We start from the raw sequence: 25,457 nt of genomic DNA on the forward strand, positions 1-25,457 counted from the left end.
GAAAGCGCATATGTATATGGTTTTGAGTCGCTGAGAAAGAAACATTACATCTTGCTGTTTAATCTTAGAATGAGCATTACCAGATAGTTTCCGTTAACTGTACACAATCAACTTACTTCCTTTATACGTACGACGACGGAGCTATACACAGCTCGATATTTGAAACGGGTACCCCTCGATCACGTAATGTAAGTTACATTTGTAAGTTGAATCTGTAAATTTATCTTAATATATGGTGGTGTAATACTTTGTATTTCCACAGCTCTGAAGATATTAGCGTTGGCGGGGAGAAACATTTAAATAAAGAAAAAGTTATATGCGACATTTGGTAGCTTTACAGTTTTCCTTTAAAAAAATCGTCATTAAGAAGGTTGTAAGGCATGACGGTAGTTTACTACTATTTTTGTTTAACAGCAAAGAGGACGGATACGAGTGATAATGTCTGCTGACTACTTTGCTCTTTTGGCCAGGTGCAACGAAAACTCAGGAGAACTTTGGCGATGAACGAAGACCACACAGAATATAATTTAAAGATAACCAGAGCAATGATGAAAGTGATGAGAAGTAGTAGACAGCAATGTTGTGACTTGGGATCGGCGTAGTAATGGATCAAGCGAAAGAGCTCTCCTAACTAGGAAACAACGTTACACACAATGGCCGAAACAAGGTAGCTACCAGAAGCTTTCTTCAATAAAAAATCTGTACCTGTATGAGACACTGATGTGGAAATGACGAAGTAGTTTCATAATCCCTACATCTCGAACCTAGCATCTTTTCGTCACGAGACAGGTTTCTAAAGAACAGCCTGTGTTGCTCAACCACGCTGAATTATCAACAACGGCCAGACGGAAAGGATAAACATGTCAACACCGTTACTCGGTCAGGAACACAGCAACCTCGGCACTCTTGAGCGAGACTGCCAGCGAGTTCGACAGAAATTCCTAGAAGAGTGCAGACGTAACAGCCTTCGTAAATTTATATAGGAGACACTAAGTAGAACGCAGCATCGTCTAGAGGGGTTTGACTATGCAGTAAAGAAACTGTAACAAATTTTTAAGCAAATGTATCAAAACAGAACACCGCTGACGATTAGATAAGAACAAACACGATTCGGTCATTACGAATGACGTCGTAGGGTGCAGCATCTCCTCAAACACAGAAATACTCAACTCCCACTGTCTTAGAGCGCTCGATCAATAGGATTGATGGCGATCACATCCTTCGCACTAGATTCTCTGGTTATGGAGTGGTAATACACACATCAAAAAAAAAAATTCCCATCACCTCGGTTCAGAGAGTTCCGGAACCTGTACAGAAAATTTTAAGAGAGATCAACATAAACTTCATTTCCGCCCTTTTTATTGCTCATGAAAACCACACATCGCATGTTGTACTACCATACAGTGAGACCTTCAGAGGTCGTGATGCAGACTGCTGTACACACCGGTACCTCTAATACCGAGTAGCACGTCTTCTTGAATTCATGCATGTCTGTATTCGTGGTGGCATATGTCCACAAGCTCATGAAGGCACCGTTGGTACAGATTGTCCCATTCCTATATGGCGATTCGGTTTAGATCACACAGAGTGATTGGTAGGCCACATCGTCCATAAACAGTCCTTTTAAACAGTCCTAATAGTAAACTGCAGGAGCGTCTATAGAAAGGTCCCAGAACTGCTCTCATTAATAAACGGTCACAACGCCCATATAGTACTAGGGACAGAAAGTTGGCTGAAACCACATGTAAACAGTAATGAAATCCTAAACTCAGATTGGAATGTATACCGCAGATACAGGCTGGACAGTGAAGGGGGAGGCGTGTCTATAGCGATAAGAAGTGCAATAGTATCGAAGGAAATTGACGGAGATTCGAATTGTGAAATGATTTGGGTGAAGGTCACGGTTAAATCAGGCTCAGACATGTTAACTGGATGTCTCTATAGGCCCCCGGGCTCAGCAGCTGTTGTGGCTCAGCACCTGAAGAATAATTTGGAAAATATTTATAGTAGATTTCCCCACCATGTTATAGTTCTGGGTGGAGATTTTAATTTGCCGGATATAGACTGGGAGACTCAAACGTTCATAACGGGTAGCAGGGACAAAGAATCCAGTTAAATATTTTTAAGTGCTTTATCTGAAAACTACCTTGAGCAGTTAAACAGAGAACCGACTCGTGGCGATAACATATTCTGGTGACAAACAGACCCGAACTATTTGAATCAGTTAATGCAGAACAGGGAATCAGCGATCTTAAAGCGGTTACTGCATCGATGATTTCAGCCGTAAATAGAAATATTAAGAAAGGTAGGAAGATTTTTCTGTTTAGCAAAAGTGACAAAAAGCAGATTACAGAGTACCTCACAGCTCAACACAAAAGTTTGTCTCAAGTACAGATAGTGTTGAGGATCAGTGGACAAAGTTCAAAACCATCGTACAATATGCGTTAGATGAGTATGTGCCAAGCAAGATCGTAAGAGATGGGAAAGAGCCACCGTGGTACAACAACCGAGTTAGAAAACTGCTGCGGAAGCAAAGGGAACTTCACAGCAAACATAAACATAGCCAAAGCCTTGCAGACAAACAAAAATTACGTGAAGCGAAATGTAGTGTGAGGAGGGCTATGCGAGAGGCTTTCAATGAATTCAAAAGTAAAGTTCTATGTACTGACTTGGCAGAAAATCCTAAGAAATTTTGGTCCTATGTCAAAGCGGTAGGTGGATCAAAATGTCCAGACACTCTGTGACCAAAATGGTACTGAAACAGAGGATGACAGACTAAAGGCCGAAATACTAAATGTCTTCTTCCAAAGCTGTTTCACAGAGGAAGACTGGACTGTGCTTCCTTCCCTAGATTGTCGCACAGTTGACAAAACGTTAGATATCGAAATAGACGACAGAGGGATAGAGAAACAATTAAAATCGCTCGAAAGAGGAAATGCCGCTGGTCCTGATGGGATACCACTTCGATTTTACCCAGAGTACGCGAAGGAACTTGCCCCCCTTCTTGCAGCGGTGTACCGTAGTTCTCTAGAAGAGCGAAGCGTCCCAAAGGATTGGAAAAGGGCACAGGTCATCCCCGTTTTCAAGAAGGGACGTCGAACAGATGTGCAGAACTATAGACCTATATCTCTAACGTCGATCAGTTGTAGAATTTTGGAACACGTATTATGTTCGAGTATAATGTCTTTTCTGGAGACTAGCAATCAGCATAGGTTTCGAAAAAGACGGTCGTGTGAAACCCAGCTCGCGCTATTCGTCCACGAGACTCAGAGGGCCTTAGACACGGGTTCACAGGTAGATGCCGTGTTTCTTGACTTCCGCAAGGCGTTTGACACAGTTCCCCACAGTCGTTTAATGAACAAAGTAAGAGCATACGGACTATCAGATCAATTGTGTGATTTGATTGAGGAGTTCCTAGATAACAGAACGCAGCATGTCATTCTTAATGGAGAGAAGTCTTCCGAAGTAAGAGTGATTTCAGGTGTGCCGCAGGAGAGTGTCATAGGACCGTTGCTATTCGCAATATACATAAACGACCTGGTGGATGACATCGGAAGTTCACTGAGGCTTTTTGCAGATGATGATGTGATGTATCGAGAGGTTGCAACAATGGAAAATTGTACTGAAATGCAGGAGGATCTGCAGCGAATTGACGCATGGTGCACGGAATGGCAATTGAATCTCAATGCAGACAAGTGTAATGTGATGCGAATACATAGAAAGATAGGTCCCTTATCATTTAGCTACAAAATAGCAGGTTAGCAACTGGAAGCAGTTAATTCCATAAATTATCTGGGAGTACGCATTAGGAGTGATTTAAAATGGAATGATCATATAAAGTTGATCGTCGGTTAAGCAGATGCCAGACTGAGATTCATTGGAAGAATCCTAAGGAAATGCAATCCGACAACAAAGGAAGTAGGTTACAGTACGCTTGTTCGCCCACTGCTTGAATACTGCTCAGCAGTGTGGGATCCGCACCAGATAGGTTTGATAGAAGAGATAGAGAAGATCCAACGGAGAGCAGCGCGCTTCGTTACAGGATCATTTAGTAATCGCGAAAGCGTTACGGAGATGATAGATAAACTCCAGTGGAAGACTCTGCAGGAGAGACGCTCAGTAGCTCGGTACGGGCTCTTCACCGAAGAGCCAAGCAGTATATTGCTCCCTCCTACGTATCCTACCATGAGGATAAAATCAGAGAGATTAGAGCCCACACAGAAGCATACCGACAATCCTTCTTTCCACGTACAATACGAGACTGGAATAGAAGGGAGAACCGATAGAAGTACTCAGGGTACCCTCCGCCACACACCGTCAGGAGTATGGATGTAGATCTGGATGTAGGTCCCAGGCATGTTCGATAGGGTTCAGGTCTCGCGAATTTGCTGGCCACTCTAGTCGAGCGATGTCGTTGTCTTGCAAGAAGTCATTTACAAGATATGGACGATGAGCCAGCGAATTGTTGTCCATGAAGCGCCAATATACTGCTTATATCGTTGCACTATCGGCTGGAGGATGGCATTCACGTACCGTACGGCTGTTACGGTGCCTTCCGTGACCACCAGTGGTGAACATCTGCTCTATGTAATGCCACCCCAAAACAGCCGAGAGCCTCCACCTTGCTGCTCTCGCTGGATGGCGTGTGTAAGGCGTTCAGCCTGACCGGGTTGCCTCCTAACACGTCTCCGACGATTGTCTGGTTGAAGGAATTTGCGACACTCATCGGTGAAGGGAACATGATACCAATCCTGAGCGGTCCATGCGGCATGTTTTTGGGCCCATCTGTACCGCGCTGCACGGTGTCGTGGTTACGAAGATGGACCTCGCCGTCTGGAGTGACGTTGCACATTATGCAGCCTATTGCGCACATTTTGAGTCATAACATTACGTCATGCGGCTGCACGAAAAACATTATTATGTTGGCGTTGCTGTCAGGGTTCTTCCAAGCCATAATCCGTATGTATCAGTAATAGCTTTTGGGTCGCTTGAGCGATGCATGTCATTGACAGTTTCTGCCTCTCTGTATCTCCTATATGGCTGAAAAACATCGCTTTTGTTCACTCCGTGATGCCTGGACACTTACCTTGTCGAGAGCCCTTCCTGGCACAAAGTAACAACGTGGACGCGATCGAACTGAGGTATTGACCTCTGTGCACGGTTGAACTACAGACAACACGAGCCGTCTACCTCCTTCCTATTGGAATGACTGGAACTGATCGGTTATCTAATAAGCGCTGCTCATGCATGATTGTTTACGTCTTTGGGCGGGTTTAGTGACGTCTCTCAACAGTCAAAGGGACTGTGTCTGCGATACAATATGCACAGTCAACTTCTGTCCTCTAGAGATCTGGGAACCTGGTTGATGCAAAACTTTTTTTGATGCGTGTATCTGGTGTGTGAGATTGTTCTAGACACGTGCTGGGTTAAGAGAAAGTCAGTGATACATGGCCACGGATAATGAAGTCCAGCATCAAGTACTACAGTCAGCATAGCAGCCAGCACTGATGGGTAGTCCAGGGATCTACTAACACGGCTCCGGCCAAGGTCACAAGCTACCGAATAACTCCAGTGGCGCACGAACCAGACAACCTACTGGGCAGTAATCTGGAAGGGGTTGAATATTTACCAAAACGGTCTCTGTATCAAACAAACACGTCGCAGTTACCACCATGTCCAAGCAGTGCTACCTGTGGGCACCTACCTCGCATGTGGTAGGGAAAACCACCGCAGAAGGGTATCATCCACTTACATTCAGAGCCGATGCAGAGCTCGCGGCAGCCTTGAGTTCGCTGTTGGATTCAGTGGATTCCTCTTCGGCTTATGTAGCCACCATCCGTCGCAGAACACACGTAAAGGACTTGTATTCTGAGTAATAAATGGAATAATCTTGAACACTGCTTTATTGCGTCTAACGACGCCATACAGGTCCTAAGTCTGCATCCTGAAAAAACAGTAGTGGTCTCCAGTCCAGCAGTGGGCGATGCATAATCTATAAATTTGGATAAGGAACTGGGAGCATTTTAAATGGGGGCTATCGAAAAGAGCTAAAAATTAAATGGACAAACAAAGTACGAAATGAAGGAGTACTAACAAAAGTTGGCGAGGGAAACGGTCCATGGAAACATCGTACCTGAGGAAGAGATGGGTCGGTGCGACATCTGTGACACGTAGGCTGTTCCAGACCTCCTTGTTTGCCCAGATGTACAGGATTGGATCAAAAGTTGACGTGCGGGCAGACAGGCAGTTAGATTGTAGAGTATGCGATTGTACTACATTGGCCAGCAGCCCTCTAGAACGAGTAGACTACTTGCTAGCATGTGCGCACAAGAATATTTTGAACCAAACAGTACACAGGTAATAACGTTTTACTGTGTATGTAAGTATACTATTTTTGCGCGTTTTAGAATCAGAGAAGCCACTGATGAGGGCAATATTCTCGCTGGCTGAAACTAGAACAAATAAATGACCGAAGTTTTTTTTTCATCATGATCGACCCACACTCCCATAGGCAGGACCTGTGCGCTTCGGTGAGTTCACGAGTGCCTGGCAGTTGGAGCGTTGGAACAGGCTGATAGCGGCAACCAGGAATACGATACTTGAAGCTGGAAGAGGTGATAGGGGAGAAAAAAGTAATAGGGAAGACCAAAACTGGAGTACTCATACCAGTCTATATGGAATGTTATGTACCATAAATACAAGACCGACATGAGGGGGTAGGAGAACCGTTGGCAATTCAAAACAGGTTCTAGGTGTCTCTGAATGGACTGAATGGATATATGCAGGTCCTGTATGGTTTTCAACGGAAAGTTATACCATATTTCCTGCAAAATAGTGGCACGTTCAGGTAACGGTGAAGGAGGTGGGTAGCAACACCCACTATTCTCTCCAAAGTAGACCACAAACGGTCAACTTCATGGTCACAAACACTGTCGTAGACTACGCGAGCTGTGCGAACAGATGTCTTGTGGTCTTGGAGTACAGCATAACAATTAGGGAACAACCATTATGCCATGGGATGGACCTGATGAACCAGTGTGCTCACATAACCCTTGGCGGTAATGCTACCTTGCATAGTATACATGTGACCCATGGTGTACCACGATATGGTTGCCCATATCATCACCGAAACCCCGCCATGTTTCACACTTGCGCCGGCTGCGGTGGCCAAGCGGTTCTAGGCGCTTCAGTCTGGAACCGCGCGCCTGCTACGGTCGCAGGTTCGAATACTGCATCGGGCATGCATGTGTGTGATGTCCTTGGGGTTAGTTAGGAGCGAGTAGTTCTACGTCTAGGGGACTGATGACCGGAGATGTTAAGTCCCATAGTGCCAGAGTCATTTGAACCATTTTTTTCACACTTGCGACGTAAACTCGACCAGAAGTTGAAGCCAGTGTGCAACAAGACTCATCCGACCAAATGATTTTCTCAAGTTGCTGCATACTCCAGATTTAATTATTTCGAAACCACAATTTCACGTCAGGGACATTTACATAGCTGGCTTGTGGTTTTAAGTTTCACGCTTGTCCTGCAATTCCCTTGTTATGGAGCTGCTTTTGGTGCTGGCAGGTTTCATGAGTGCACAGCGGACATCTGCAGACCTCTCATTTTTCCTCACTATGCCCTTTTCACGAGTGCACAGCGGACGTCTGCAGACCTCTCATTTTTCCTCACTATGCCCTTCAGAGACAATCCGTCACCATCACTCAACACACACTTTCGTCTGCGACGTGAGTCAGCGGATGATGGTTTTACCTTTCTAAAGAAATTTATGAATCTTGGATATTTGTACCTCTTGAAACCTTGGTTACCGACATACGAGCACTCATAATTTGTCAACGTTCAAATTCACTTAGCTCTGACATTATACACTCACAACTACACACGACACTGTTGTGACCACGGCTGACCCTCGCAACGTTTCTAGGACATTGCACAGGTGCCGTTCGTGGTCAGATACATCAGCGCAACCTGCAGGATTGGCCAATATCTGAATCTATGTTTAAGCAGACATTTCTCGGCGTATTTTCATGTTTCTTTTCCAAACCCTGTCTGTACAGGGGGAATATGGGAACAAAATACGAACAGATGGAGGCCAATATCAAATCAATGAAAATAATATCGTCTATAAGGTATAAAAAACGTTGATAACTCGTGCAGTTGGGTCCTCCGGCAGCTGCAAGACCAGGCCTCGTGTGTGCCTCTAACACTGTGAGGTGGTCTTGACGCTGAGCCTCCGTCTACTGTTATCGAAAAGAGACATTAAAGCTCATATAAGTACTCGCATATTCCCAAAGCATTCCGCAGGGATTATAAAATCCAAGATTCGACCAGCAAACTAAGAGATGTATTTTGGATATATTGGAGACCATCGCAGAAGGCAGGATAAACTCACAGACGTCGATCAGCTATGGATAAAGAAGCATCATGGAATTTTATATATGAAATAGTCGACCTCGTAGCAAAGAGAAGCCTTACACGTCCAATACTAATCACTCGTGCTGATTTCGAACCTACGATCAAGAAAGCTGCTTATCATTATTCCAACCGTGAATGGACGTAGCCGCCATACTCCCAACATCTCTCCTCGACTGCAGTTCGGCTGCGTGAAACTAAATAAACATCATATGACGTCCATTATCCATCGGGACACGGATGTTATCCTATACATTTAAATAGAATAACTCCAGCTTCTGGAAATTTTGATCAAAAAGAAACTAACGTGACCGACCCGCGTCATGCAATATTTGCATGCACAGGAAGTACCAGAAGTGGAATTAGCTGCTAGGGGATTTCCCCTACGTACCGGTGCTACCTCCATACTCTAAAGATTCAGTGGAATACATGAAAGAGCTGTATATACAGATTTAGCTTTGTACTTTAAGTTCACTTGCTTCATGCTATTTTATGGACATTTTGGAATATACGCTATGCTTTTCTATAAGTTTTTAGAAAAATAGAGAAACTTGTACTTGCATATGGAGACTCAAACTACTGTATACTTGTATATATCTTTTAATTAAGAACTTACTCTGAGATGCCAAAAGTCATGGTATACCTCCAAGTATCGTGTTGGATCTCCTTTTTCCCATAGTAGTATAGCATCTCGATGTGGCATGAACACGAAATGTCGTAGGAAGCCCCTGCAAAAGTACAGAACAATGCTGCATCTACATCTGTCCATAATTGCGATGCAGGATGTTGTACACGAACTGACGTCTCGATTAAGCCCCATGGCTGTTCTATGGGATTAATGTCGGGCGATCTTGGTGGTCAACTCATTCGCTCTAACTGTCCAGGATGTTCTTCAGACAAAAAAAAACTGCGGCCCGGTAACATGGCGCATTTCCATCCGCTAAAATCCCATCACCGTTTGGAAAACGTGAAGTTCCTGAATGGCTGCAAATGGTCTCCACGTAGCCGACCATAGCCATGAACAGTCAACGATCGGGTCAGCTGGAGCAGAGAGCCCAGTTCACTCCATGTACACACAGCCACAACACTATGGAGCCACCACGAGCTAGCGCAGTGCCTCTTGTTGAAAACTTGGGTCCAGAGCATCTTGGGATCTGCGCCATACTCGAACCCTACCATCTGCTCTTAGCAAATGAAATCGGGACTCATCTCACCACACCATGGTTTTTCAGTGTTTTAGGATCCCACCGATATGGTCACGAGCCTAGGAGAGGCGCTTCAGGCGATGTCGCAAAGTTAGCAAAGACACTGGGGTCTGTTGTCTGCTGCCATAGCCCACTAACGCCAGATTTTGTGGAACTGTGCGAGTGGATGCCCTCGTCGTACGTCCCACACTGACTTCTGCGGTTATTTTACAAAGTTTTTCTTGTCTGTTAGCATAGCAACTCTACGAAATCGCCTCTGCTCTCAGCGGTTAAGTGAAGGCCATCGGCCACTGAGTTGTCCTTGTCGGAGGTAATGCCTCAATGTGGTATCCTCGGTACACTCTTGACACTGTGCAATTCGGAATATTGAAGACCCTAAAGATATCCGAAAGGAACTTTTCATGCGTCCAGCTCCAACTACCACTCAGCGTTCAAATTCTGTTAATTCCGATGGTGTGGCCGTAATCACGCCGAAAACCTTTTCACATGAATCACCTGAGTACAAATGACAGCCCCACGAATGCACTGCTCTTTTATTCTTTGTGTACGCGATACTCCCTGTAGATCTACAGATGTACATGAGGTGTCGAACAATCTTAAGTAACATGTTCCGTACGAAACCATTCAAAGAATAGAGCTGTACATAATGTAATCACGAGTATAGTCATATCTCCTCAGCGAAATGTACTGCGCACTATGCTGAGCTTATTCTGTCAGATCGCTTAAACTCAGAGTTTTATCTTAAGTTCGTAAATCTGCAACTATTCCTGGCTGCATGATCGAAGTTACCTACAGCCAAACTAAATAAATAAAGAAATAAAATAAAGCCGTTATCTACATTCGAGCATGATTCTCTTCGGGAACCGTGACCCTCGATGCGCGGTTATTTCGCTGTGAATCTCCACTTTGCAAGTAGAGGACATGTCTCTATTTGACCTTTGGTACAGTAAATTAGGCATCTCATTTAATTTATCCACCCTGTAACGAGTATTTTGATGACATGAGGCTCTATATATAACGGGCATTTGCTCACGCACAAATTATAGGTTTCAGGGATATTGCAGTGTTGATTGTATTGCAAAGCTGTATACTTTGAATATGACTACCTCGCTAAACTAGTATCGGGTGATGTGCCAATCACAGCGATACAGGCAAAATATACAAGAAGCATACAGAGCGCTACAATCGTATATTTCTAAAAGGATCTTTGTCACACTTTTGAAGACTGTGTTTTACTGTGGGTTTTGACACTTCAGGGTTGGATGTACCACTCTATACTAAATCAACATTTGGAGTTGGAACAGAAAGACTTTTGTTCACTCATTTTCAACAGGCCACTTCTCCCTGAGTAGGGGTAGTTTCGCAGGAAATCGCCAAAATTTTAGGTTTTTCACAGGTATTGATTGTATTTCCATAAGGAAGTCCTATTATCAATGAAATCTCGAATAAGAAAAGAGGAACTTCCAGAGTAGTTTTCGGTCCTTCTAGTTGTTCAGCATTAAGATGCATCTCAAGCATCCGCATTTGATTGCGCTGGTGGACCTGAAAAGCTCACTTCCGACTTAAGTTTGCCAATAACATAATATTTGTATGTCAGCCTTCAAGGATGTGCATTATATACTGTGTGAGGTGTGTGTGTGTGTGAGTGTGTGTGTGGTCGAAAAGACAGTGAACTATTTCCAAAGGTAGTGACAGTTAAGTCCTGATCCTTTAAGTTATGCAATAACAATAAATCTATATGTAAAAAATCCACCTCAGTTGTGAAATGTTACTGGTCTTTATCCCGGTTGCAGCAAGAGTAATCTGGCCTTCTTCAGCCTTCTTACTCTAGCTGAAAACTGGGTAAAGACCAGTAGCATTTCGCAGCTGAGGCGGATTTTTTACATATTAATTTACCACAGTTGCTGACAGTGCTGGACCATGTTAAAAATTCTAAGAATAAATCTGATTCCCAGAAGATTAACCTGGAAACGCAACACGATCGGTATGTTTAATAGAAATAGTCACAATCGCACACACACACACACACACACACACACACACACACACACACGCACGCAGTTACATAATCTAGTGCAACTGGAAATAGGCTTAGCATAACTATTACTTGGTTATTAAGCAGCAAGTCACGATTCATCAAGACAGCAATGCAAATCGGAACGAGTGTTAGTTTCCGTTTTACAGTGTCAAGTTCTGTCACGGAGGATGTTGTCTTAGTTTTGAAATCATTTACTTTAAACGTGAACGAAAATTAAACTATCTGAATGAACACATAATTTCTTAATATTATTTCCATCCCACATCACACTCTACAAGATGTTTAGCGTGCAGCGATCATTGAAATGGCACCTATCGACCAACCTTGTCAGTATCTGTCACCTGATAGCCTGCGGCGAGAATCCATTTATTACTCACGTTTCGTGACTGAAGGTCGATATGCGGTTTTCGATATGCCAAAATATTGGTAGACTGTGAGTTCAATGGACGATATACACGAGACGGCCATACAGTTTGGGTCTATACTCGTATTATGAATAAGGGCGTAACAAAGACTGATATGGTTTAGGTCGAAACAATGCAGAGGGAAGCTGGTTCTTCTTTTTCCATCTTTTTCTTTTACCTTTCACCCCATCAGAGTAGGGTCGGCATTGTTAATAACAAATTTGGCTGGATTACTGTAAGGGGACTCAGGGAGTCCTTCCTTTTACTCCTTGGTACGGAATGTGTGCACCCAGAGAGGTAACACTACCATAGGCTACCGTAGTCTACCAGAAGTAGGCGTAGACTACAACAGTTCTCCTTAGCTTTGGTCAGTTAAGATCGTACCAGCATTATCCGTACATTAGGTGTGTTGCATACTATTGGCGTTACCTCTTAACGAGGGATTTCTTTACATACAAGATTGCCCTACAGACCGGAAGCGGTGAAACGTGTAATTACTGAGTGAGGATAAATAAAAAGCCGGGTAGCCTACGGAACATTCTTTTCCTACATAACTATCCTCGTATCTTATACATACCAATAAACAGTTTTTATAGAAAATCTGGAATTGACATTGTTTAATTCAACTTTACTCGAAAATTGTTGCTTTGTAACGTGAAACAGAGGTATGTTGCAGGACAAGAAAACAATACAGATTTACCATACAGCGCTAGAGATCGAAATTTCCTAGATAAGAGGTAAAATAAAGGAAACATAAAACAAAAATATATGAAGTATTGCTTCAATATTTCGCCGAACATGCATAAATCACGTCTCTGTTATACATAAGCAACTTTCACATTTATCAGTAAAAATAGGAAACTCCCACATTTGATCATGAGAGCAACGTTCTACAGAGCACAATTACATGATCAAGTAATTTTTATAACTTTCAAAATGCAGTCTATATTCTGTGAGGGTATAAAATACAAATAACTAACTCTGAATTATGTGTGGGTCTAATTATATGCAAAACAAACAACCAAACAAAAAACAACAAAGATAAATTGTTATCAGCTCCCATTTTCTCTCTTACACATTCATTTATGTTTCCTTTCTTACAAAAAATCTGGCTCTGGGCACTATGGGACTTAACTTCTAAGGTCATCAGTCCCCTAGATCTTAGAACTACTTATACCTAACTAACCTAAGGTCATCACATACATCCATGCCCGAGGCAGGATTCGAACCTGCGACTGTAGCGGTCGCACGCTCCCTGACTGTACCCTCCCAGAACCACTAGGCCACCCAGGCCGGCTCTTTTTTTTCCAGTGCTACAGGTACTACTCGTAATCCTACCATATATTACGTGATTTGTGTAGTGTATCAAAATTACTGAAGTGTAGTTTTGGTGGAGCCTGAATGTCGTATGTAGTTTTATTCATGTGAAAGTGAGCGAAAATTTTCTATATGTTGGCGAATCGTGCAACTGAGGCGGGGCTTGGGTACCAGGCTGGTATTCATCTAGTGAGATGTGGGAAACCGCCTAAAAGCCACATCCAGGCTGACTGTCGCACCGACCCTCGTCGTTGACCCACCGGACGCATCCGTACCGGGGCACGCGCGCCTCCACACTCCGGAAGCGGCGCTTTATCACTTTCTGCTGTCCGGGCGGCTGCAGTAAGATGTTGATTAACGACGTACGTATTATTGGCCAAAGGACTTCATTTACAAGCCCACATGGGTTCTCAAAGAAGCATAGAAAGTTCTATTTCACACTTAGTAATCTGAGTGACAGGTTCGCAGTACACAACTATAAACAAAGCAGTAACGTTTTCATAATTTAGGGGAAGCTGATAACATTGAGCACACAGCACGAGGGGCTGAAAAGATTATATACAGAACTACAACGAGCTTGCGTCCAATCAAGTTGAGTAAATCACGGGTTTCCATTTTACCACGCGAAAGGTTTCTGCCGCATCGCTAATTGCGGAATAATCCTGAGCAAAGCAATACTGAAATAATCTGACCACTTTATTAAAGATTCATCAAGACAAGTAACTGAAATCATCTCACCGGACTGTTTAATCAGTGTACAATCCAAAAGCAGCACAGATCGCCACCAGAAAAAGGCAGTCTTCCTCCCGTGTAAACACAGAATAGAACTTCTCCAAATACGGCATTAGGAGCTAGAATACTCGACGTCAGAACACAGAAAGGCCAATGCTATTTCAGACAAAGAACGCATAGTCACTTACAATACACGAAGGCTCCCCATTAGTCTAATGACAAACTGACTCTCCAAAGAAGTGAAATCGCCTTAGTGATCATACAAAGATGCAGCTCGAAGAGCTTACATCGGTCAGTGGAAGCCGAATATAACACATTCGCGTAAGGGGTAGTATAATATAATAAAATGATAATATAATAAAATAATGGAATAGATGATAATAAAATGTTGGAATGTGTGGCTTTTTAAAAATGGATGAATTGAAGAGATTAATTCTTTGGCATGAAGGACCAGCACAATAAGCTAGGCATTGCCTGTACGGGAAAGGAATCATTTTAGTTTTTATTTATATAAATAAATCGTCTTCATAGTATTTTATGCGTACCAATTATTAATATTATGTCCGATCGCCGTCTCCTTGACTGTGGCCGTGTTGTTATATTCGGATCTTCGTAAATTTTCCGAAGTACACAGGTGGGCTTCCGTTCTTTTTATTGGTGGTTCTGAGCACTATGGGACTCAACTGCTGTGGTTATCAGTCCCCTAGAACTTAGAACTACTTAAACCTAACTAACCTAAGGACATCACACACATCCATGCCCGAGGCAGGATTCGAACCTGCGACCGTAGCAGTCGCACGGTTCCGGACTGCGCGAGACCACCGCGGCCGGCTTCTTTTTATTGCATTACTACTTGAAATAATAATAACTCTCACAAATATTCTGTTAATAAAACAATACTATATTTCTGTTCGATGCACATAGAAATTACACACAATGGCGGTCTGCAAGTACTCGCTAAAAATTATGGCGGTTCTCACTCGTTCACTCACTGAGCGAAACCTTCCTTCCAACAACTCCTACAAGAACAAAAAGTGCTCTGTCTTTTAACATCTGAAAGTCAAAAATACCTGACGGTGGGCACAGGCTCTACGCTGGGCTACTACCACCTCATCTTTTCTCTTTGCTTTTAAAGAGGATGAAAACATAAAAGTAAGAAATGCAAAAGGTATATCACAATTGCCCCCCTACTGTATACTGTCGGGAATAAGTCTCTTTACTTAGTGAGACAGTATACAGTAGCCTTATTTACCTTGGGGCTCATGTTGAGTCATTTGGTGCAAGTCAATGTAGTTTTAATACCCTTAAGCTACTACAAGTAAGTCTACGAAGTTCATTTCCTTGTTCATTACAAATTCATACATATAAATACATTCACATACACTTATATCACATAACGACATTCACATATATCTATATTACATAATCGTACGTCCATGTCGTGCTAACGTCTTAGTCTGTGATTTTGCATTATACTTGTTAAGCTGTATGGACAGGGGAAAAATTTTACATTTCGTAAACTGTCCTCACCATGTTTTAAAAATTGTTTTTCTCGCTGGCTTTTGGTTCATTGGCCGTTCTGAGAAGGTGTCCTTTCAGCACACGCTATCTCATTGTTCGCTGCGCTTATGGCTAGCAGCAGCTTATTGTTTACCGCGCCCGTCGCAGTGACGCGAGCGCCACGTGAGCAGCAGCACTGCCCGCGCATCCATCGTAATGTCGCTCCAGGCTCATGAAGTCTGGAGACTGGATACGACGGATTCAGCTCCAACGCTCAACCCGAAGAACACCAATACATCATCTCGCGCCTGGACGAGGTTTTCGCACAGCGAGGTGAGGTAAGGGCCGCACTGCAGAACTCGGCATTGTCTTCCGTTGTTCATTGTAGTTCAGCGGTCCTCACACCACAGCTCGTGGTTATACGGATTTCCTCTCATTTTTCCGTCGCACACGCATCGCACTCATTGTATTCACTTCGCCACATTGTAGCGTTTACTCTTACTACGGCTCAGCCGTTATTTTCACTATTATTAGGCCTTAATGTTTTTGTATTATTTCACACGTGCGAGTGTTTTACTCGTCCGTCGCGTTGCACTTCACATACATACATAAATGGTTCCTTTTCAAGAATAAAATTTCACATAAAATTGACAATAGTACATGCATTTTACATAGCCAAAATCGTTCACAATAATAAAGTCGACAAACAAATTTATAATTCATACTCATTTCATATATGGACTCCATGACATGCACCCTCTTACACACTAATATGCAAATCAGAAGGAATCTTTAATTTATTCTGAATATTTGGGTTTCCTGTTCCTTTCTTGCAGGACCGACCTCCTGCGCGTTTTTACGTTCACAACTACACATAGAAAACAGTACATACATACATTTTACATAGACTTCGACATTGACAATAATATAGTTGGCAAATAAATATACAGTCCACATTCACACTTCGTATATGGACTTCATGTTAAACAGCATCTTACACACCAATAAGTAAATTAGAAGGAATCTTGCATTTGTTCAGAATATTTGCATTTTCTTCTCTTGACTTGCAGGCCCGACCTCCTGCGCGTTTATACCTTCACAAAAACACATAGAAAATACGTTCCAGCACTACTCACTACATGGAAAAAGAAGATTTGCTAAGGTCTGCTTCAGAGATCAAGCTACTTCTAAGATTGCTACTTGTAGTGCGTCGTTAGTTTACTTATTCTATCCTTGGCATTTGATAGACACCATACTACGTACAATATTTACAAGTGCTCGTTTGTGAGCGAGTGTGTAGGATGTTTTTTCCTTTGACAATCCTGACTTCATCACTGCTTGTTAATCGACTTAATATTACACATTCATGTACACATATTTCAAGTCATATTTCTGCCTTATTGATGCGACATGTACGTGTTTACCCTTTGTAGCGTGTGGCCGATACTTTTACTGTACTTTTTCCATGTGTAATTCCACTCATAAATCATTCCCGCGAAAGAAGAACGTGCTTATGTTAAAGTACTGTTTTCGCTTCTGCGTGTGTCAAGAACTCAGTGTAGAAAATATTGTTTCACTGCATTTTGTGCTCGTTCCTCATACGAATGGTATATCATATTTTCATTAATATTCACCTTATAGTTGCTCAAGCTGTAACAGTTAGTCGCTAAAGAAATATTTTTCATACTAATTTGTTTTACTTTCTGACGCCTGTGTAGCAGATCACTGTATTGTAGTGTACTTTAAATGTAGCGTGTACCTTTGTTACTATGGACTCCACTGTTTCTTCTTTATTCTTCACTGCTTCTTCAAGATGGTCGTTTTCATAATTACTTACCGTGCATACATCATCATACTATGCTTTCCACACTCATACAACCATTCATTCTAAGACTTAAAACTATATAATCTATTCTTTCTTACGTCGCCTTCGTGACCCTTTCCTAGGTACCACTGCAAAATTAATCTTCATATTCATCGTCGTATATCCAAGTAATTATTCATTAAAAAATCTTCCACATAAATCGCCATTTATACTCATGTATTACCTACAGGGTTCTTACACTAGAACCACCGCTCTATTTATTTCTTCTCACAAATATAAATAAACTCATATTACTCTAATATACTTTAATTCTCTTCCTAGATTCATGCATGCATGTTATGTCACCACAAACGTAGATTAACTAATTAATACCTCCAATCGAATCTAAAACTTTTCACACTCTCTCTACTTCCAAGTATTATCCAGCAGTGAAATTAATTTGTTTCTGTATATTGCTTTTTTAAACATACAGTACTTACCTCAGTTATTTTGTTTTAGTTCGTATAATTACGTTGTGTGCGTATTGGTTGGTTTTCGTGTTTACTTAGCTTATCTCCCGCAAGTTGTACGATTCATGTTGACAGTTTTACTCAGCTGCTTATGCTTTTCGTATAAGGTACCATGTAATTAATAGCAACTAACATAAGTGAGTTCTGTAATAGCAAATTTGTGGGTATGTATTCTCCCTATACGTCACGCTCGCTAATTCTAATGTTGTCTGTAAAGAAGTGTAGTCTTATAAGTGTACAATTGCCCCTCTCGCTAAATCTCGTACGATATGTTATTTTGTAGTATACGTTTCCGTCACACGCACTTTTCTATGTGTATATTTCATTCTACGTTTCCCATCGTCGCTGACTTGCGTGCTGTATGTAAGCCGCTTAGTTCTCAATAAAGTTCAGTGCTAATCGTGTTCTTTTAAGTGTACATGTTGTTACTTTTCTTTTAAACTTGTCTTAATACTGTTGTATATAGTCTGATAGGAATATCTGTGTATATTTTCTTCTCCTTTGAATACTCATACTTATTTCTAACTATGTATATTCAATAGCCTATGTTAAGTTCACAATTTTAGCGTATTCTACGCTCCTTATACTTTACTTGCACCGATGCGGCCCTTTTCTTAAAACTACGTATGCTTAACTTAATGATATACTCTTAAAATTAGTGCTCTTTACAGTATAGTCTCCATCTTGGGGATAAATGTCTGTATTCGTTTTGTTTGTGTAACTGATTTACGTTAGAGTAATGAGCTGATAGGTACTTCATTTCGTGTCGCTTCTGTTTTGTCCAGCTGGCAGCGAAGCGTGAATGCCGATTCGCTTAAATTCTAGAATGGTTTCCGCCGCGATGCACAGTGTGTCTTAGCGCATCTAGCTGAGGACACTGAACTCAACCGTGCTTTTTGCCTACTCGACCCCTACGATCAGCTGTTAGTTGCTTCGTATGTAATTGTTATAGGTTCACTCCGCTTCAAGTGCGGCTGCGCATCTCAGTACTCTTCATCGCTCGTGCCGCTAGCTCAAAGCTCGCGCGCTGTGAATTCCTTTCTTTTCCATCGCTCTTGTTTAATTATTTTTATGTATTGTAACTACGTAATCTAATGATTTTCACTCGTCCACTATTGTATACAATTGTTTTATTTCTTCCCATATATTTAGTGTTCTCTTAAGGAATATGAAAAAGTTTCTTGTGTTTCTATAGATATTTAAGTCTTAAGAAAGCTCAATACCAAAATTACAAGAAAAATCTCTAATGACTAGGTTGCATTCTCATCTCTGCATTTTAGATAGCAGAAGAAAACTGAACATTCCTTATTGACTAAACAGGACAGTAGAAGAGGGAGAGGGGAACGAAAATATAAATATTGTACCCCCTAGCTGGAGAGGAACCAAGCGCCAATCGGTTTATTCGTCATAGAGTGACAAACCTCCTACCTACTTGGGTTTTATTAACGCAACAAATAAGGAAAGAATTGGACTTGCACTTCCATTTAATAAATTTCCGCAAATCTTTATGTGGATACATTCCTTTTATTTTACCATTTTTTATATTTCCTATCAAGTAGCACACAGGATGTGGCTTGTCAACAATGATATACGGACCAACATATAACAATTGCCATTTTTTGTTCAATGCCTTTAATTTCGATGATTTCGGATGAGTTCTTAGTAGTACTACCTGTCCAATCTGGAATTCTATTACGTTTTTCAATTTCTTGTCGTAAATGCCTTTCCTTATTTGAGCTTGCCCTTCCAGTGTTATTAACGCTTGCCGGACTTTGTCATCTAAGGCTATGTCTTTGTGCCCTAATTTAGGTATCGGTTTTGCCCATTCATCTAGTTCCACATTTTCAAACATAAGTTCGGCCGGTGTGTACCCTGTTGATGTGTGTGGTAGGTGATTTACTATGTGCTGAAACGGACCCACGTATTCTATCCATTTCATTTGGTTCTGTGGTATATATGTCCGGATAAACCTGTTAAATTCACGGAAGCATCGTTCGACAGGACATGCTTCCGGGTGGAACTTGGATACTAAAATATGACGTATGTTTTGTGATTTTAAAAATGATTTCCATTGGTCACCTGTAAAATTTGAAGCATTATCAGTTAGAACCGCTTGCGGTTTCCCAATACGTGGTATGTAGTCTTCCAGAATCCGTCTTATAATTGGTCCAGACCTAACCGTTTTGACTGCGTACAGCTGGAGATACTTACTAAAAACGTCATACAAGGCTACGATGTATTTAACCCCACCGCGGGCTTGGGGATAAGCTCCTGCGGCGTCAATAGATACAAGGTCCCTTGGTTGCTTTGGTATTATTGGGTGTAGTACATTAAGACATGTCCTATTTTGATGTTTGACCTTCTGACACACCGCACATCGTCTGATTACTTGCTCCATACGTCGCCTCATACTAGGGAAATAACAATACGTTGCAATTTTTGCAGCACACTTTAGCACTCCATAATGTCCCCACGTGCGGTGCGTGTGTTGAATTAAGTTGTCCACATATTCCTGAGGTATGCACACACACCACTTATCCATTCGCCGATCTCTTCTATGAAAGAGGACGCTATTATGTATAATGTGCTATTATGTATAATGTAATACTGCTTTAACTGTTCGTGTGTTCCGAACTGCAAATATCTTATTAACTTGCTCCATCTCGGGTCTTCTTCCTGCAGACGTTGCATTTTTTTTGCACATTTTGATATAATATGGTTTAAAAGTTCCATCATTTATTAAAAGTACTTTGAAATTAGATGTTTGTTCCTCTAAGGCGTGATAATCGGTGAGGCCTTGTGGTAATCGTGATAGTGCATCTGCCAAAACATTCTGTTCCCCTTTTATGTACACAACCTCAAAATGAAACTCCTGTAGGTACATGCACCACCTCGCTATTCTCTTATGTAACAACTTACATGTCAGAAGAAAGGACACAGCTTGATGATCACAGTAAACTTTAGTATGTTTTCCCCAAAGGTAATATTGAAATTTACGAAAGGACCAAATAACTGTCAACAATTCCAGTTCAGTTACAGAATACGATCTTTCACATTCTGTAAGAGTTCTACTCGCAAAACTTATTACATTGATTTCTTCCTTACCATCTTTTGTTATTATTTGAAACAGACACGCGCCAAGCCCCTGATAACAAGCATCAGTGCTTAAACAAAAGTCCAACTCCATATCCGGGTGTTTAAGGATAGGTGCATTAATCAGTGCCTGCTTAATGCGTTGAAAATCACTTTCACACTCTATAGTCCACAGCCAACTGTGATTTTTACGCAGTAGCTTTAACAGCGAGCTACTGTTCAACAATTGTTGTGGCAGAAATTTCCTGAAAAACGAGGCCATTCCTAGAAAACCTTTTAATTGTCTCTTATTATAGGGTGTTGGGAAATTTCGTATCGCATCTAATTTACCGGGATCAGGTAAGATCCCTTCAGGTGAAATAATATGCCCTAAAAATTTTATTTTGTCCTTTCCGAATTCAGACTTTCTAAAGTTAACTGTGACATTGTATTCATCGAATTTTTGAAAAATCTTTTCCAGAATACTTACATGTTCATCCCATGTTTGAGTTGCAATTAATAAATCGTCAACGTAGAGTGTAACCTGGCTAAGCAACTCCGGTCCAAGTACTTTGTCTAATGCTTCAATAAATACACCAGCGCTCACGTTTAATCCGAAAGGCAGCACCCTAAATTGGTAACTCCTCCCGGCATTTATCAAAGCTGTATACTTTCTACTCTCTTCATGCAACAAAATTTGCCAGTACGAAGCTTTCAAATCGAGGGATGTTAAATACTTAACGCCATGAAAATTTAATAACTGCTCTTCTAGATTCTCTGGCCTTGTTCTTATAGGAACGATGATTTTGTTTATTTCTCTCGCGTCTAACACCAGCCGCACCGTTCCGTCAGTTTTACCAACTGCGAGAATCGGACTGCAGTAAGGCGAGTGCGATGTTTCAATCACCTTCCACCTAATCATACGCTCTATTTCTTGTCTTACTGCGTCTTTCTTTGCCCAAGGAATGCCGTATGATGTTCTACAATAGGTTTCATGCGGGCACACTTCCATTTTATATTCATATCCCCTAACAACACTGGGTTGTTTACGAAAAATGTTATGATATTTGAAGAGTAATTTTGCCAGTTCACTTCGCTGTTCATTGTTAAGACAAGTGGATTTACTTATTTTACTATCTACTGTTTGCTCATCTAGGATCTCACCGCCAGGGTCATCAAATTCCGTCTCCCTTGCTATTAAGACTTGAGGGTAGCTAAGTTTAACATCAATATGGGGTATCTGCCTACCCTGATTCGTCGTTGTAGTTTTTATTAAGTTTCAGTGTCAGTGTGCGCTCTCCTACATGAAATTGACATTCCACGCTGCCGATATCTATTTTTACCCCATACCTTCTGAACACCTCCATACCAAGTATACAGTTCACTATCAGTTTGTCTATCAACAAGAAAGTACACTGCAAAGTTACACCACATATGCTAATGGGTATGCTGGCCTGTAATTTTATAACCTTAGATTCACTTCCCATTGCCGTTACGATCTTACAGTTCTCAACGGGTAGCGTGGGTACACTTACTTCCCTCGCTATCTCTTTGAACAAGCTAGTAGACATGAGGCTTGTCGACGCGCCAGTATCCAAAACAACGGGTACATCTATGTTTCGCACTTTTACCTTTATTATTGCTTGAATAATTTCACTTACCTTGGGTGTTGTTCCTTTCTCCTCAGTAAACAGGTCTTCTTTCATTTCTGTGTCCTTATCATATCTTAAAAATAGATTTCGTATGAACTGTATGTGTAGGTTTGTTTCAGTTTCTACTTCCTCCTTTCCGTCCCTGTTCGTGTTAGTGTTTATGTCGCTCATATTAGTACTGTGGCACATTGGCAGTTCATTACCTTCTTCCTCTAGTCACGCTCGATTACTATTGCTTGGGGGTGGTAAAGGTATGGATTCACTCTCTGCCGTCATCTCTACTATGTTCACTGTATGTTCGCGTGCTCGCCAGTTCGTGTCCCGGTTGTTTCGATTTGATTGTACTGGCTGCCTGTTCTCTCTCGGATCCCTGTGTTGCATATTCCGATCCTGGTAATTTGGATTTCCTTGTCGCCTGTTGTCAAAGTTTTCCCTCGGATTCCTAATGTCTCGGCCATTGCCGTACCTATGGGGCTGATATTTATTTTCGTACCCTCGGTCACCCTGTGGCTGGTGGGTAGGCCGATTGTACGGATTGCCGTTGTGACGCTGCGGTGCATACGGATGCCATTCGTTCATACGCACACGACCACTATAGTTTCCAAATCCATTGCCGTTACCATAGTTGTTCTTTCCGCTTGGGTAGTGTTCATTACCGTTACGATAACTAGGCATGGCTTGCCCAGCCTCATGAATCAGATCTATTGAGTCGAGCACTGAAAGAAAATACTCAAGGTCATATTCGGGAACAGTTACTAATTTGCAGGTAACTTGTTCTTTAAGATTTTCAATACATCCACATGAGAGATCGGATTATTCCAGTAACGGGCCTTGTTTAGATATGTTTCAAAATAGTTTCTTAGCCCCCCGAATATTGAATGATATGGTACTGGGTTAAATACCTCTCGCCTTAACCTCTCCTGGATAGCTGTACACCAGTATTTGTCTAAAAATGCATTCTCAAACTGATCATATGTCTCGCAAAGTTCTGACATCTTCGTAGCCCACAAAAGGGCATCACCTTCGGTATGTCCTACTACATATTTGATCTTTTGAGCTTCTGTCCAAGTCCTCGGCAGTACATTTCTGAAGGCTCGGACAAACACTACCGGGTGCGTTCGCTTTTTCTCATTGAGAATACGGGAAACTGTCGATGTTTTATTAAGCTCTCATCCATTAACAACGCTGTCCAGGAGGGCGGAACAGCATTTCCCTGCAGTGACGGTATATTTGTTTCACAAAAATTTTGCCCGTTGCTCGCGTCGTGCGTCGACATGCGGTCGCGCGGCGTGGGTTGGGCATTGTTGTCCGCGCCACTGATTCCTCCCACTGGCGGATGGCTGTTTAGCGCTCCGCTTACCGCCCCCGGCGATGATATTACCGTACTTCGTTTGCTAACTATTTCGTCCCTTAACCTTTGTTCTACCTGTCTGATATCCTGTTCTATGCGTTTTAAGATTTCTTCTTCCTTTTCCCCCATTGCTTCCTTTACCGCTTCCACATAAGTGCGCTGTTCACGTACGCATTTTTCTGTGAACGTTGTGTTTTCGTCCTTTGTATTACTCTTTACCGTTTCGTAAAGCTGCACAATGTCTGAGTTGATTCTCTTGTGTTCTAACTTGAGTAACCCTATCTCCACTGTGATTTTCTCTACATTTTCTGGCAAGTCGTCACAGAAAGAATGTAGTTTCGCTACTTCTGATTGTACATTGTCTAAGTTAACCTGCGTATTCTTTTGCATTGCCTGTAAATTCTCTTGGGTTTCTCTAATACCGGATAGCTCCTGTCGATATGTGTGTGTTAGTGTCTCAAAATTTTCTCTCATTATGCCTTTTAATTTCTCAACCATATCATGAACTGAAATTTGCACTTGTTCATTAATTTTCCTATCCACCTCCGTGGAGATTTGCGAAATCTGCTGTGTGAACTTCGTATCCATGTTATTGAGTTCTGTGCGCAAACTTTGTACCTCGCCTGAAATGTGCGTCATGTTTGTATTTACCTTCGCGATCTCGGACTTTACTGTGGTCATGTCTGCTTTCATGTTAGTCATGTCTGCTTGTATTATGTCTAAACTCGACATCTTTGAATTAATTGTGTTCATGTTAGTATGTATAGTTTCTGTTAAAGCTCGAAATAATGCTTGCATATCTTCTCTATTCATTTCCGGCCTACGCCTGTCAGCATCTGCGTCTGTACTACGCGTACTACGTTCATTTAAAATATTCTCCTGCCTTGAGTTGTCATTAATTTCGTCTATTGTAATCAAAGTATTGCTGGTAATGAAATGTTCTGTATTCACGGGCGTCGAATGCACCAATGGCATGTTGCGCCCAGCATCCAAATAATCACTGCTTAACGTTTCTAAACCACTCATAGTTGCGTTTTGTAAATGCACATCCACTACATTGGCATTTTGATTTTCGAATGACATTTCCTTATTGTTTTGACTCTCCATTATAGAAACTCTTAAGGCACTACAGTTATCAAAATCAGTATTTTCTCTCTTTAGATTTCACTTTCCTGGTACTTCTCACGCTAAAAATGCATATACAGCTGTATGTAATTGTAATCTCAGTGGTTGTTCGGTCAATATATTTTCAGTACTAATAAAGAAATGTCATTGTCTCTACTCGAATACAATAGCGTTAATCTCTGAAGCTTTAGGTTCTGGATTTTAGGAAATAGGAGCTTGGGTTTTCTAATATGCTTACTGGGAACGCATTTTCTATATGCATTGCGCGGTCCTACCTGATTGTTGCCTTGTAACTGTTACGTCCTCTATTGT

The sequence above is a fragment of the Schistocerca gregaria genome, chromosome 5 (genome assembly GCF_023897955.1).
Source record: "Schistocerca gregaria isolate iqSchGreg1 chromosome 5, iqSchGreg1.2, whole genome shotgun sequence".
Lineage (NCBI taxonomy): Eukaryota > Metazoa > Arthropoda > Insecta > Orthoptera > Acrididae > Schistocerca > Schistocerca gregaria.